The sequence below is a fragment of the Odontesthes bonariensis genome, chromosome 20, assembly GCF_027942865.1.
Source record: "Odontesthes bonariensis isolate fOdoBon6 chromosome 20, fOdoBon6.hap1, whole genome shotgun sequence".
Taxonomy (NCBI): domain Eukaryota; kingdom Metazoa; phylum Chordata; class Actinopteri; order Atheriniformes; family Atherinopsidae; genus Odontesthes; species Odontesthes bonariensis.
The window spans coordinates 12,317,669-12,331,890 of record NC_134525.1 but is presented as its reverse complement, the minus strand read 5'-3'; the positions used below and the strand labels follow the sequence as shown (position 1 = coordinate 12,331,890).

At 44.4% G+C, this 14,222-nt stretch overlaps 1 protein-coding gene across 4 annotated transcripts in view; it reads right to left on the bottom strand.

Moving 5' to 3' along the window:
- ntng1a (netrin g1a) overlaps positions 1-4,529 on the bottom strand; it is a 133,234-nt gene extending 128,705 nt beyond the window's left edge. For 3 of the 4 annotated variants that reach the window (XM_075452440.1, XM_075452438.1, XM_075452441.1), the window contains exon 1: positions 2,172-2,883. The gene's annotated coding sequence lies outside the window, so the exon portion shown is untranslated. Of the gene's footprint in view, positions 1-2,171; positions 2,884-4,274 lie in introns of those variants that run through there. The other variant, XM_075452439.1, reaches the window with a different exon arrangement.
- Positions 4,530-14,222: the final 9,693 nt, after the last annotated feature.

The following is a 14,222-nucleotide window of genomic DNA, read 5'->3' as shown; positions in this document are numbered from 1 at the left end:
TGCTCCAGACTGCAGTTTTAGTTGTTCACAAGACTGTCACATCCTAATCTCTCTCCAATCATCTACCCAGAAAGACCCACATTACTAAGCAATAAAGTTCCTGAATGTAAAAAAAACAGCCAACTTTAACTCTGAGTGGGAGGGCTTAGGCCAGAGTACGGTGGAATATTTATAAGGTGACCACTGATATCAGGACTGTTTTCCCTCATTTCAGTTTTAATTTCACACATTTTATGCACTTTCAAGGGCAATATCTGGACCTGCCTGTCCTGTCTCTTCCTACTTTCATCTTGCCCGTTTCAAATTCCCCACCAGCGCTTCACTAAAAGAGAAACAAAAGAGCAGGAGAGAGAAAGGTGGAGGAGGACAGGAGGACAGACAGTCAGAGCGAGATGAAAGATAGATAAAGACAGAAGCTGGCTTGGCCTCAGTAAAATGAAGGCCTCCTGCCTGTTTTCATTCACCAGATTTCACCGCCTGCCTTTCCAGAACCCCTAATCTTGCCTATTAACAACCTACCAATAGGGCCGCTGCTCGTCCTCATGAATAAACATACGGAGAGTGAAGTAGGGTCGCGTAAACATGACAGCCAGCGGCGAGCATCCCTATGATGCATCACCCTGGGGCCTGCCTCCAAGTCAGTCCGTCACTTAGCACTCATTTCCACTTCTAAAAATGACGGCGACTTCAATTGGCAGGCTTGGGATCTTTTAATAATGACGACAGGTAGCAACTGCGTGGAGTGCTGACAGCTGGTTCAAGTGACTGCGTGTCTGGGAAGGGTGGGCCGTTTCAGAACAACCCACCGATGCACTGCTCAAAAGGTTAGCGTAACATTTTGGCAGGAAAAAAAAAAGAAAGTGAGCTTGCACTGGGAATTGTTTTCCACCTCTGGCACTAAAAATACTTTTCTATGAAACACACAGGACGTTTGAGCCTCACATTTCTCACTTCAGTTTCTCTCTATGAATTTCATAAGCTTAGAAGTCTAATTGCTCACGTGTGAGAAGCCTCTCCCCCCGTTCATGTAAAAATCCACAATTCAGCTCGCAGGACGCAGCTGCTTCCAGCCTCCCCCAGATAAGTCAGGCCTCTAAACGCTTGCAAGGCCTTGACTGCTGCAGACATGCTCCACTTGCCTCCACCAGCTGCATCTGCCACATATCACTCCCTCTTCCCGGCTCCATCCACCTCGGCTTCCCTCGTGCAGTGTGACAGGGTGACTGTGCAGCGCCGAATCAAACTCAACACCCTCGGGTGTTAGTTCCTCAGCATTAAACAGGGCCTCCAGTGAGCCCTCCCTCCTTGTGTGGCGCTCCTCGCCACCGAACACGCGCGACACAGGAACACCTTTTGCATTATTAAAGACACTTTTCCTAAAAGGCTGCTGACACACTATTCTGCAACCACAGTGACATGTCTGGATGCTCTAAACGTCCACTCTAGCCACCGAGAATGCACTCAAGCAGGTAGATCTCTCAAGCTGACAATATCGTGAGAAGGCTGGAAGGCATGCTTTTATTTCACAGGCCGAGTAAAGAAATGAAAGCAGACTGCAATCACAGTCATTAATCAGTCAAATTACCAGTGATTGGAACTGTTAATGTATGATCAATCATATTCAGACTGTAAACGCAGGCTGGTCAGTCCTGTGTGTGATCAGCTGTAACCTGCTTTTCTTGCACACTTTATTGTTAGGTCTCATCCAAGTCAAGGCAAAGGTAAAAAAAACATTCAGATTATGACAAAGAAGCCTGCACATCTGGATACCAAACCTGAGGTCTAACTTATTGGACTTTACAGCTGAAAGCAAGGATGAAACCTGGTTTGGCTGAAAAAGTGGAGGACACTTAAAGTATACGCCAAAACAAATCTAACTGCTCCTTAGAGGCAGGCTGACTGGCTAAAGAGCGTCTCAAATGGAATTATGCATTGTAGAAATAGTAGGAAGAGATTTGGTAATGGGTTCCACAAGGGGGCGCTTTTAAAAATGACCTGAGGATATGGTTTAGGATGCATTCGAGGTCGCTTCACTTCTACACGTTAATAAGTGTGTCTGAAAAACAAAAACCCACAATTTATCCAAGCCAGAGCCAGTGAAAGGTCATTTTTACGCAGGAGTGTTTGATTTACGATTCAACACAAACTTCACAAACAAAGGGAAAACTTACATGTCTCGAATCCCCCTCTCAGACCGGGTACTCCCCAGTCCCAACCTGTTCTTTAAAGCCGCTCAACAAGTTCAGAGCAGAGGAATGAAAATGACCGTAGAATGAAGCTCTTTAAGGTGCGCTCCTTAACGGGAATGTGATGAGCACGCACGTCGGTCTCTTGAGAAATCGCTGCGCGCACCATCCCTCCCCCCCCTCACACCCGTCTCAATCAACAGCGGGATTTTCCTGCCACTTCAAAACAAATGACTGATCGCCGTCCTGAGGGCTCGCTCAGCACCGCGCCTGCTGGAAACGGACGGATTTCTGGACAAAAGCTGTGGTGCCAAAGTGTCCATCATCCTGTCTCCCCCAAGTGGCATTCCATTACGGCGTCAATCTGAGCAGAAGAAGAAAAAAAACACTACAGCAAAAGAAACTTTGACCCACTGGCGTGCAATCCTCCTTTTTCCGTCCTGCTCACAAGTCCTTCATTTCCAAAAGACTCCTGCGTGCGGATCTCCTCCCCACTCTCCCCTTCCTCTCCTTCTCCTTGGCTATGAATAGGCTTCGGCCACTCAACGGGGACATGAATCACGCCAATTAGTCTCGGCTGCTGAGGATATCCGCGCGCATCAACGCATCTTTTCGTGGCCGCCTCCCCGGCACGGAGCAGCACCAACCGCCCAGACGGAGATGACAGGGAAGATAATGCGCTCCTAGGCTCTATTAGACGAGACGCACACTCAGCTTGTTTTCCTCCACACACCCCCTTTTCTTTAGCACACATACACACTCGCACACACGCATGCACCTATGGTCCCCCCCCCCCCCCCCCTTCCGGCTCAGCTCCAGCTCGCCTACAACCCACCCACCACACGCGCCATCCTCTTTCGGGACAAACTCTGAAGGGAGGAGTTGAACATCTTTCAGCGGAGTTCTCAAGAGGCGCGCCGACTATTCCCAGCAAATCCGCGCGTTAGTGGCCTCGAAGGAATTACTGCATCCAAGCAAAAAATATAAATAAATCTAAGATTTTAGGGGAAAAATATGTTGGCATTTGGAGGGAACGTGTCATATATGGCACATTCTAAAGATTAATTGTATTAAGTAATAATCTTTACGCACTTCATTCAGTCATTTTAATGTAAGAAGGGTGTTCCAAAATCCCTCTTTTTATTTTTTAGAATATGAAACCCACACTGTTGTTGCAATATATATGTATGTAGCCTATTATATACATATATACCTACATTTAGGCTAGGCTATATATATATATTTATTTATTTATTTATTTATTTTTATTTATTTATTCAGTATACAACGCATATACGTTTAAAATAATTGGGGATCGATGGTTCAGTCAGCCATGCGTTACTGGGCAATAAATTAAAAAAACGTTGAAGGAGGAGGTCTTGAGTTTCCCCACAAGCTCACATCTTAAATGATTATCACAAAGAGTGACAGCGAGGTGGGAGCAAAGTGTTGGGAAGAGTCACCGCAGCTTTGGCAACCCCTCTACTCAGCTGAATGTGTACAGCCTCTAAAAAGGGCCAAGAAGGGCCCCTCCATCCCCCCCAGGCGCATCGCTTTCACTTTTTTAAGGCTTGTTTTATTCCAGGATATTGGAAGAAATTAAACAAATGCGTCAGAGAGGTTTTCTTTTTTGATATTATCGTCAGATAGCATGACTTATTTGATTCGATTTAGATATGGAAATCAGGTTTGTGCGCCCATGACACTCCATTTGTCCTTAATACTGTCTTCAGGTGAATAGCGCTGATATTTGCTCAAGGAACGTGTTAAAACACCTTTCAGAGAGCATCCAGCCGGCATCTGACTCCTGACTCCTTGTTGGTTCGAGCAACAAAGGTGATGCTTGCGTTGATTAGTACGTTCCCGTGCACAGGACAGGTCAGAAAAGGTACAACGCGGTTCAGGGTGAGATCACACACAGTTAAATTGCAAGAAAAAAATATGTTCGGCTTACTTTCTCTCGACGCGAGGCACAATGTGGCCACCCTGTCGGTGTGCGTCGCAGCGAAGCTTCAAAACTTTACGCGCCACGCCATCCACTTGGAGATGAATTAAATCGGAAGAAATCAGATGTTTTGAGCCTCTCACCTTGGTTTTTCAGTGCCTCAAGCCGTCGAAAAACAGCCAGTCGCGCAGCCTGTTGCAGCCCGATAAATCCGCCTTAAAACGGGACATCTTTGCGAGGTGCAGTCACTGGAGAGTCGGCGTGCAGGCGACCGCCCGATTGTCTCCGTCGCTCCCGGGAATTGAAGGAGAGCTTCAGAGAGCTGAAGCACAGCACAGGGGTGAAGGTTTCACAGTTGAAAAAATATTCCTATTTGGAATGAAAATGTTGAAATTAATTTTCTTGGGGGGGGGGGGGGGGGGGGAGTTGGAGAAAAAGAAGCGGCTAAGAGTCCGAGTGGCTCCACCGAAAGACCCTCAGACGGCTGAGAGTGACCAGACTCGCTGCTCTCAGACACAATGAGGCGGTGAGGGTTTGTCAGTTGGCTTTCACCTGAAGTTGAATTCTTCTCTGAAGCCCGCGCTAAGCACCAGAATGTTACAATGAACAGAAACATGTTTAATGCATTGGTTTTTTTTTCTTCTTTTTGGAACGGACTTTTCTCGTCATGAGAAGTGAGACATATTATTCTTTGAATAGCCACGTGATAACATTAAAATCTCGTTAAGCGCTGCAGAGCCTCTGGAGAGTTGATTGGGAAAGCCTGTTGGACGAGTGTAACTGCACAAACTATGGGGTTAAGATATCGCATGTAGAAAAGACTAATTAATTCTCCTCCAAATAATGTAAATACTGTTTCTAAATGTACACTATTTCTGTGGGCTGTTTTACACGTGTGTTGTAAGGGGTGGCCACTGAACTTGATAGTTTTACAAAAGGGCATGAAAGTACAAGATGAGAAGCATGATTTTTAACCACCTCTATCTGCAGAAAATGAGCTGAGGATCAGGGCACCTGACTCATGCACAGTTGCTTGGAATGGACGAGGCATAAGCAAGTTACTGTGGAATTCATACAACTTCAAATAGCATGTCAATTACTCACTAGTTTCCATTCTTTTTAAGTTACAGCTGAAAGTATGGGCTTCCGAAGCACCACATGAGTCAGAAACCTCATTGGTTGAGTCATTGTTGATTCATCTTTCACTTTGATAATGTAAAGGTGAGAGACAGAGTACAGACTGCCTCAGCTGTGGAGACGGCTCCTCACACAGCTGCCTTTTCTCTTTCCCCCTCTCTGTGAGCCCAAGGGTAACTTTTCTGCCATGAACCTTTTTTTTTTTTTTTTCAATTCACTCGGCGACAAGATAGAAGAAAGCACCCAGGAGAGCTAGCAAAGAGCACATTTAATTCCCCTTTATTGACTCGATACAAAGACGTGGCATAAAATGTTCACACACAGTACATTTCTGAAGCTCCTCGTCAGAATTTTGGAGCTTCTTTCTTTCCTTCAAGGCCCTAAAACACGAGATGCAAGCAGACTGCACTTGCATGTACTCAGTGGGAATAAAGCCAGAGACCACTGGTAATTGAAGACGGAGGCGGCTGTAGCTCAGGAGGAAGAGCAGTCGCCCACCAATCGGAAGGTCGGTGGTTCGACCCTTGGCTTCCCCGGGCTACATGTCGAAGTGCCCTTGGGCAAGACACTGAACCCCACGTTGCCTACCTTGTAAGTCGCTTTGGATAAAAGTGTCTGTAAAATGACCGTAATGTAAAGACCAGTGAATAAACTGTGTGTGCTAACACAAGGAGGGACAGTGTCGAATGAGATGTGCCGGAGGTCAGCAATGACAATAGAAGGAGGATGCATGAATGTTGTAGAGGATGTTTATTCAGAGATGCTCCAGGTGTAGAACGACTAGCGCGCCTTGAGACGCATCAGTGGGTTCAGTCAGCAGCTCTTTGGCTGAGAGACTCCTGATCATGCAGCCATGTCTCTCACCATCTCACTTCCATTGTTGTGTTTTGCCAACTCCCCCCGCCTCGTCAGATCTGATGGTTATTAGAAAATTGATGGGCAAAGCCCGGCGGACGCCAGGCGCAGAGCTATTGAATTTTTGCACCTGTTCGATGGAGGGTAATGTTGCCTTTATCCGGAAGAAGGTTTGTTAGTTGAGTTGGTGGAGAGAGGAGGGGACAGTAGATATAAACACAAAGGAGGACTGCGTTTAAGCTCAGGCTGAATGGGCTTTTATGTGGTGAAATGCAACTGTGTCATGGAGCATAGGGCAAGAAGCAGCAAGGGCAAGCAACCCTGCAAAGTAAGAGAGCCCAGGGTCACCAGAAAACATGTAACACTGGGATTATGTTTGTCCACACAACAAAACATAGTCCAACTTAAATTCCAAACACGTCGGAATGCTGTGTAGAATGTTACAAGAAAAATAATTTGATCATTTGCAAATTTCACAAACTAATATCTTATTCACAGAACATAGAAAACATATCAAATGTTTACGATTTAATGAAAAATTTTAGCTCATCTTGAATTTTATGGACGCATCTTGGTTGTCTCAATAAGTTTGGGACGGGGGGGGCGGTTACCTCTGGTAGCAACACTCGTCTGCACCTTTGGGAGGCGAATGTTGTCCCATTCTTTTTACTGATAGACGATTCGAGCTACCCAACCATCCTGGAGATGTATGTGCAGTGCTTTCAACCTTAGGACTCCAGTTTGACACTTCTTTTGGTCTCACTTGTTGTTTATGCGTCACAACTCTTTGGTTAAAAAAAAGTTCTTGGTTTAGGCTTCTCTGCCTTGTTGACATATCGAAATGAGGATTCATGATATGAACCAGTAGGCACAGCATGTACCCTTTGACCTATAAGCATAGATAACACCTAAAGAATATTATAACAACATTATCGTCTGGCAGTAGACTTGATGAGATTGTTGGTTTAATACCAAACAGTGTAGATTTAAATGTCCACATCTGAGCAAACAACAACTGAAACCGGATGCAAAAAAGCGACTTTACGCTTTAGATGAATGGTTGTAGCTTAAAAAAAAAAGGTCAGACTGGAGACTAATTGAATCTCCTGGTTGACAGTCGTGTCTGTAACTCTACCACCAAACCCCAGCAGCCTCCAAACACAGACCTTTTTTGCCTGGACATTTTGAATGTGTGTTTGAAGTTGTTGTTATGCTGCAGCATGAATTTAGGACAAATCAGATCTCTACTGATAATACAGTGCCGGAGAGTCAGTACGGTGACGCTTTACTCTGGTTACTTTTCGTGAATATAGATGGAAACATTTTCCATCTAATCTCTATTTCAAGGTTCCTAAGTGTTAACTATTATCATATACACTAAAAGGGTAATGCCATGAGACATAAAGCTGTACCGATCATGTTAGTTCACAATGTCAAACAGGGCGGAAGGTTTCAAAGAGGTGAGGAGAGAAATTAACGTGGCACGATATGGACAAGGCAGATCAACTAATTCCTGTGACTAACAATGAAAAGTGTTCACACTTTGCTTGTAAGGTGTGTTATTTTGTGAGTGTCAGGGCCAATGCAGGGGTCATACCTCAGTGCAGAATGCCTCAGAAAGACTGAATCAGGTCAGCCCCCCCCCCCGGTACACGCACCTGCTCTATTTGCACTTGGAGTCAAAGGTTTATCACGCTCCTTTCAGCCTGCCACTAACACTCCGTTCCAATCTGCTGTTCGCAGACCTCTGCTGCTTATCCAATCCTGCACCGTGTCCTAAACCCATAACCCAACTCGCCTAAATTGAAATATAATATTAAGTTATAAAACAATACCTGAGAAGAATTACATAGAGGTATAATCCAAAAAGTGCATGATTGAAAACGGATTAGTGGGGAGGAGGAGGGGGGGAGGCGATGCGATGCGGCCGCACAGTTTGGTGGATTTGTACTTTGCTCACAGGCCGAGAGTCGCCTGCCTCGGGCTGATTGTGAATCGGGGCCATCCCGTTCAGATTTACGTGCCTCTGCGAGTGATTTGGGATTTACTTTCTTAACAGGCATCGTCCAGATCCTGTCCTTGTTGTGCTGTGTCTGTGCATGTGTGTGTGCGTGCGCGCGCATGTCCGTCCATGAAGTCACGCCTCAGTGCTTTCATCTGGATGCATTTCTGATAGGCAGTGGCTTTGTGGGCTGAGATTTTCAGCTCAGGGGTAGAATAAATACTGTTTCTCATTTGAATAAGTGTACGCTTTTATTACTGTCGAGGAACAAATATAAACGAACAAACAGCACACTGGGGCAGAGTTATTTTGGGGTTGAGCAGTAGGCACATGGGTCAGTTCCTGTCCCTAATGATCATGATGACAAATGGTCTGGCCTGCTGTTCTACCAAATTAGCTTTTTGTCAATAACATGCTCCTAATTTGTCCTCACAGGATATGCTGACAGAAATATTGGTTACAGTAACCGACAGTGGGAATTGAATCCTATTGGCTTATTCTTGGTGTGATTAGCATACAAGGATGAATGGGAGGCCACAATTAGACATTCTGTGTGCAACCAGAGTCCAGTCAGGTTATAGCCGCAACTGGGTGAAAAAACAAAACAAAAAAAAAGACAGCTCTGAGGAAAAATTGTCAGAGATTTCCCTGTTTTTGTCTGTTGGCGGAAGGTAAGGATTTAGACACACATGGAGAGATTTGAGACGTATGTTGATCTGGTTACACAAAAAAAACAAAATGAACAGAAACTAATTGTTGAAGGGACTGAAAGGAGCTCTTTACAACGACAGCGTTTGATTTAACCGGTAATACCTTGAGATCAGTCGCTTTCCGGGAAAAAAAAAAAAGTGTGCTTGGAATTTTTGACTGGTAACCCATTTTTTTTCCCCGTGACACGGTAAAAATCCTACAATTTTCCCTGAAATCGCTTCGTCCTTCTGTGTGTGCTGCTGCTGTTTGTGCGGGCGTCGAGCAAAGTATCATTCCGAAAAATCTTCAGAGCAATAGGGGCCTTGTAAAACAAGCTAAAGGAGGTTCCTACTGTGGTCAACAGAGATGTGAGGAGCCGCACGCTGTGTTCGCATCCTTCTGCCTGCTGACAGCTCACGGACAAACACGTATCATCATTGTCACACCAAACCCACATACCGGGAAGCCGAGATTATTTTCTCACATTGTCTTCCAGCCATGCCAGGACTTAAGAAATATGAGTACACAATTTTTTGCATGCACATCTTAAATATATCATCTTGTCGGCCGCCTGTAGAAAGTAAGGTTGAAGTAGGAAACCAGAAAATCACCGTCATCGATTACTCTTTCAGAACTCCATGGTGCCTGGCAATCAATAAGATTTAAGAGCGACAGAAGTCAGAGTTTGTTAAAAGGCACGCAGTGGAAAAACATACTGCTTTTCACCCAGTTTCATGGAAGAAACCAAGATAGTTTGCAACAGCGATGTTATCACACCATGACAAGGAGCAGCTTCTCTGTAATGAAGTGGGAGAGATTTCAGAAAGATTTCAGCCTGCTGAAGAATGCTAAGACCCATAAATATGGCCTCCGGCAGGAATGCCGGGCGGGCTTGTGCTGAAATTGCTGCAAAATAATGAAAATCAGGAGGTCTATTAGATATTCAAAGATTAGCGGGGATATTTGTAGAGGATCGCAAATGTTTTTCATCCTTTTTACAAGAGTTTTTGCCAGTCTGAAATAAGGACATGAGATAATACCAAATCGTTAATTTTGGTGTCAGATTTTCACTTTTAATTTTGCCGGCCGAGAGATGAAATTGTTTTACGCCCTTTTAGTTGAAAAGTTATTGCAAGGAATATTAAAAAAAAAATGTGATTGGATATTTTGGTTAAGACAAAAGTCAATTTTCAGTTGTTTTGATGTTTTGATTTTATGCAGTCTTTAAATAATAGTCACAGAAACTAGACGACTGGCCCCGGCTGCCTGGCATGCCAATCCCAGAGCAGTCAGTGATTCTATAACATGGTGCACTAGGGAATTTCTCATTATCACACGTTTTATTATTGCACCAATTCCAATGGGATCTCATGAAAGAGAGTAAAATATGGATGTTTGCTCGCGACAAAAATATGGAACAATTTCACAATAAAGGCAGGAAAATTGTGTGACAGCAACTTTTTCCTGCTTCAGCTCTCTGCTGAGATATGGCTCCTGTCGAGCTGCTGATGACGTCTCCGCAGCTGCTGCTGCAAATGACAACGTTGTCACATTACAATCTATCAGCAATGCCGTGATGAGACTGCTGATAGACTACTGGTTCAAATCCCATCAAGCATGATCTTCTCCTTTAGTCATTTCACTTTTCTTGTCTTGCTAGACTTCAACAATTAATTTTCTACTTCACCCCGATCCGCAAGTAGGAAGGGTAATGAGAATAAAGTTAAAATTAATGCACATTCTTAGGTTTAGATGTTAAAAAATACATGGCTGGCTGGGGTTAGAAAACTGTGCCACAGACCACACAGTGTGATACTCAATTGAAGTCACGTCCCAACAAAAGCCATCGTAAGGCACGTTAAAGAAAAAGTAATGAAGTTCAATACAAGCCCAATTAAGCACAGTCCATATCTGTTATATTCCAATTCAGTCAAATTCATTATAAATGTATCCAAATAGTATAAATTACAGTTCCTAAGAAGCCTAGCTTAGGAAAACCAATCTTTGCTTTGATTCGGTCCCCTGTCCTAGGCCTGCATGGGACGGCCAGAGACAGCGGAGAGGCCAACAAAAGGCGGCCATGAGAGGACACGACAATGACACAAGCAAGCAAAAACACCAGGCCAGGGATATCTTCTGTGGGAAAAACGAAGAACTAAAAGCATAAAATCAATGACAACAATAATGTCATATATACGCACATGGAGGTTAACGAGAAAAGAGAGCGAGGAGAATGCAACTTATTTGCGACATACTTTGTTGCTTTATTTCAAGAGTCACAGCAAGAAATTGGCAGAGAGCTGCATACGTTGTGACTCCCGTTGGGTGAGTTCTGCACTCTGCTGTCGCCGTGTGTTGTTCACCAGCCCCTCCAGTGAACGAGTCTTGAAATCGGTTAGATTAAGCACACGCTCTATTGATTGGCTCCTAAATTGCTGTGCGATACAACACAAATAATCCCATTTCAAGTCTCAACACTTGTTTCTAATGGTCTCCAAATCATTTCAGGCAGGAATGGATCACAATTAGTTTAGCATCTACCAGGCGAGAGTGGCCATGCATGCGAGAGGGTGATTCTGGACCTGACTTGACAGTGGCTGCCTTCACAGCATTTGACATTTCCATTCTCTGGACACCCTCCTTTGTTCTGCCTGCAGGGCTTTCTTTCTTTCCAGGTACCCGTGGACGCTGAGACGATATTGAGCCAGTGCAGGTGCACACTAGGCCAGCAGCAAGCAAGCGTGGAATTTATTTTGAGTGGATTTATTTATTTTTTGTCTTAAAGGGATAGTTCGCCTCTTTTGACATGAAGCTGTATGACATCCCATACTAGCAATATCCATCCATCCATCCATTTTCTATACCCGCTGAATCCGTCGGTCGGGTCGCGGGGGGGCTGGAGCCTATCCCAGCGGTCATCGGCCTGTCCAGGGGGCCGCCAGTCTATCACAGGGCTGCACAGAGACAAACGAGACAAACAACCACACACACACACACACACACACACACACACACACACACACACACACGCGCGCTCACACTCACTCCTAAGGACAATTTAAGAGACACCAATTAGCCTAACATGAATGTTTTTGGACAGGGGGAGGAAGCCAGAGTACTAGCAATCTCATTTATTAAGTTTGACTTACCCCCCGCTGCGTCCTGTGAGCAGTGGCGATTCTAGAGTCTGTGGGGGCCCCAAGCAAAAAAATCAAATGTTTTTTTATTTTCCACTAGCCTTGAATTTCCGGCGAACGTTGCCAACAATCGCAAACACTCTGAGGGGCTAGTTCTCCGCGAACATAGCCTACAGTGGAACTTGACGTGAGTTTGACGAAGTCAATAATGCAATTATGGAATTATAGAATGGCATGTTAACTAGACAATCTTTGACTAAATCATTTAAATTTAACTGTTCAAAGAAAACATGTTCACCACGAACGTTCGCCACTGTTTGAGATATTTATACATTGTTTATAAAGTAACTAGACAATCTTTGATTGAATGCACCTCAGCTCTCGGGGGCCCCCTAGTGGCTCGGGGCTCCAAGCAGTTGCCTGCCTTGCCTGTTGACAAGGTGCGCCTCTGCCTGTGAGCTGAGTTCCAGCCTCGTTTTGGCATTGACGAAGGTAGTCCGGCTAGTTGGCTGGGTCCACAAAAATAAAGCGTTTTGATTCTCAAAACAATATGCGTTCAAAAGAGTAATACATTTGGGTCACAAAATCGTTCATCCAGACAAAGTCAGACCTCACAATCGCTTGGCGCTATTTTCTCTCGACCTTCATATCAATGCGTGCAGCCACCTGCCGATAGCTGCACCTGTTACGGTGTTTACTGCTCGGAAGCAGAGGACTGCTCGGTCTGCTCTTCGGTCTGCTCGGTCTACACAGCACGCAGTGATACAAAGGTAGAGAGAAAATAGCGCCAAGCGATTGTGAGGTCTGACTTTTTCTGGATGAACGATTTTGTGATGCAAATGTATTACTCTTTTGAACGCATATTGTTTTGAGAATCAAAACGCTTTATTTTTGTGGCCCCAGCCAACTAGCCGGACTACCTTCGTCAATGCCAAAACGAGGCTGGAACTCGGCTCACAGGACGCAGCAGGGGGTAAGTCAATGTTCATAAATGATATTGCTAATATGGGATGTCATACAGGTTCATGTCAAAAGAGGCGAACTATCTCTTTAAGACTCACCTCACATTCCCATTTTGGAACCGAGCGAGACCCAGTTTCCCCCAATTCCTTTGACAGATAATATTAGGATAAGACTAAAATGCGAGAGATTTATGTTTGAAAGAAAGAGAGACAGAGGCTTACGAAGACAGAGTGAGACAGCTACAGGGACACATATCTAAGAACACAGTTATCAAAAAAGATGCTTTATAAGAAGGGGGGAAAAAACCCCTGCACTGATATAATATAGATAAAAACCTACAGCAGAGGAAAAAAATGCATAGAAAGGCTGCAACTGGAAACACATAAATACGTATCATTTCATCCACTAAAATTTCTTATTCTTATTTTCTTCTTATTTTTCTTATTTTCTTATTCAAGGAGGGATGAAAAAGTTTCAAGATCTCAAACAAAAATGTGGCATTCGAGCCCTCCTCCCCGATGGCAGTAACTGGTGCTCAGAGAGCAGCATGAAAACGGTCGGATATCTTCTTGCTGACACATCCTCTTTGTAGGTAGAATGCAGCGACAGACACGGTCTACATTTATTTCATGCGGCCTCCGTGAGCTGGAAAGCACTGACCTCAGCTTCCGAGCAGGCTGAAATAAGACAGCCAGAAAACTTCGGATCAACACCGTGAGGTCTGGTATAATACGTGCTGCTGGAGATAACATGCAAAAACCGACACCTATATGTCATGTGGTAGGTTCCATACTCGTAGATTTTAGTAGAAGTGAAGCTGAAAACTTACATTCTCAAAACAACATCTGCCGATGCGGCATGTCAGGATGTGGAATTAAGGTGTCAAAAAGAATGAAAAACACAAACTTTACAACTATGGTTCGGAATGTTCTTCAGGCATTATTCGCTTTCATCCCAAACCAGCCGACAATGACCTCAATTTGTGGACACCATACCTTGTGATGATTTATGTTCGTAAGAGAATTGGTTCCAAATAGTGCTGAACACCATATTTTAGGTCATGTTGGGTGGGGAAAACTCATCAGCAGCAGCTCGATTCTCACGAATCTAAGTGGATGTATCATACTGTTGTGTAAGTACAAATGCTGAAAACTGGAAACCAATGAGGACGGATTATGTTGGGGAGTGTAAAAACCGAGGTAGAAAGATTCCAGGCAGAGGGATTATTCTGTGATTCAAACCCCTAGACTCTTTTTTTTTTTTCCTCAAGAAAAAGAAAACGCAGACAAGGTTTTAATGCTTAACCT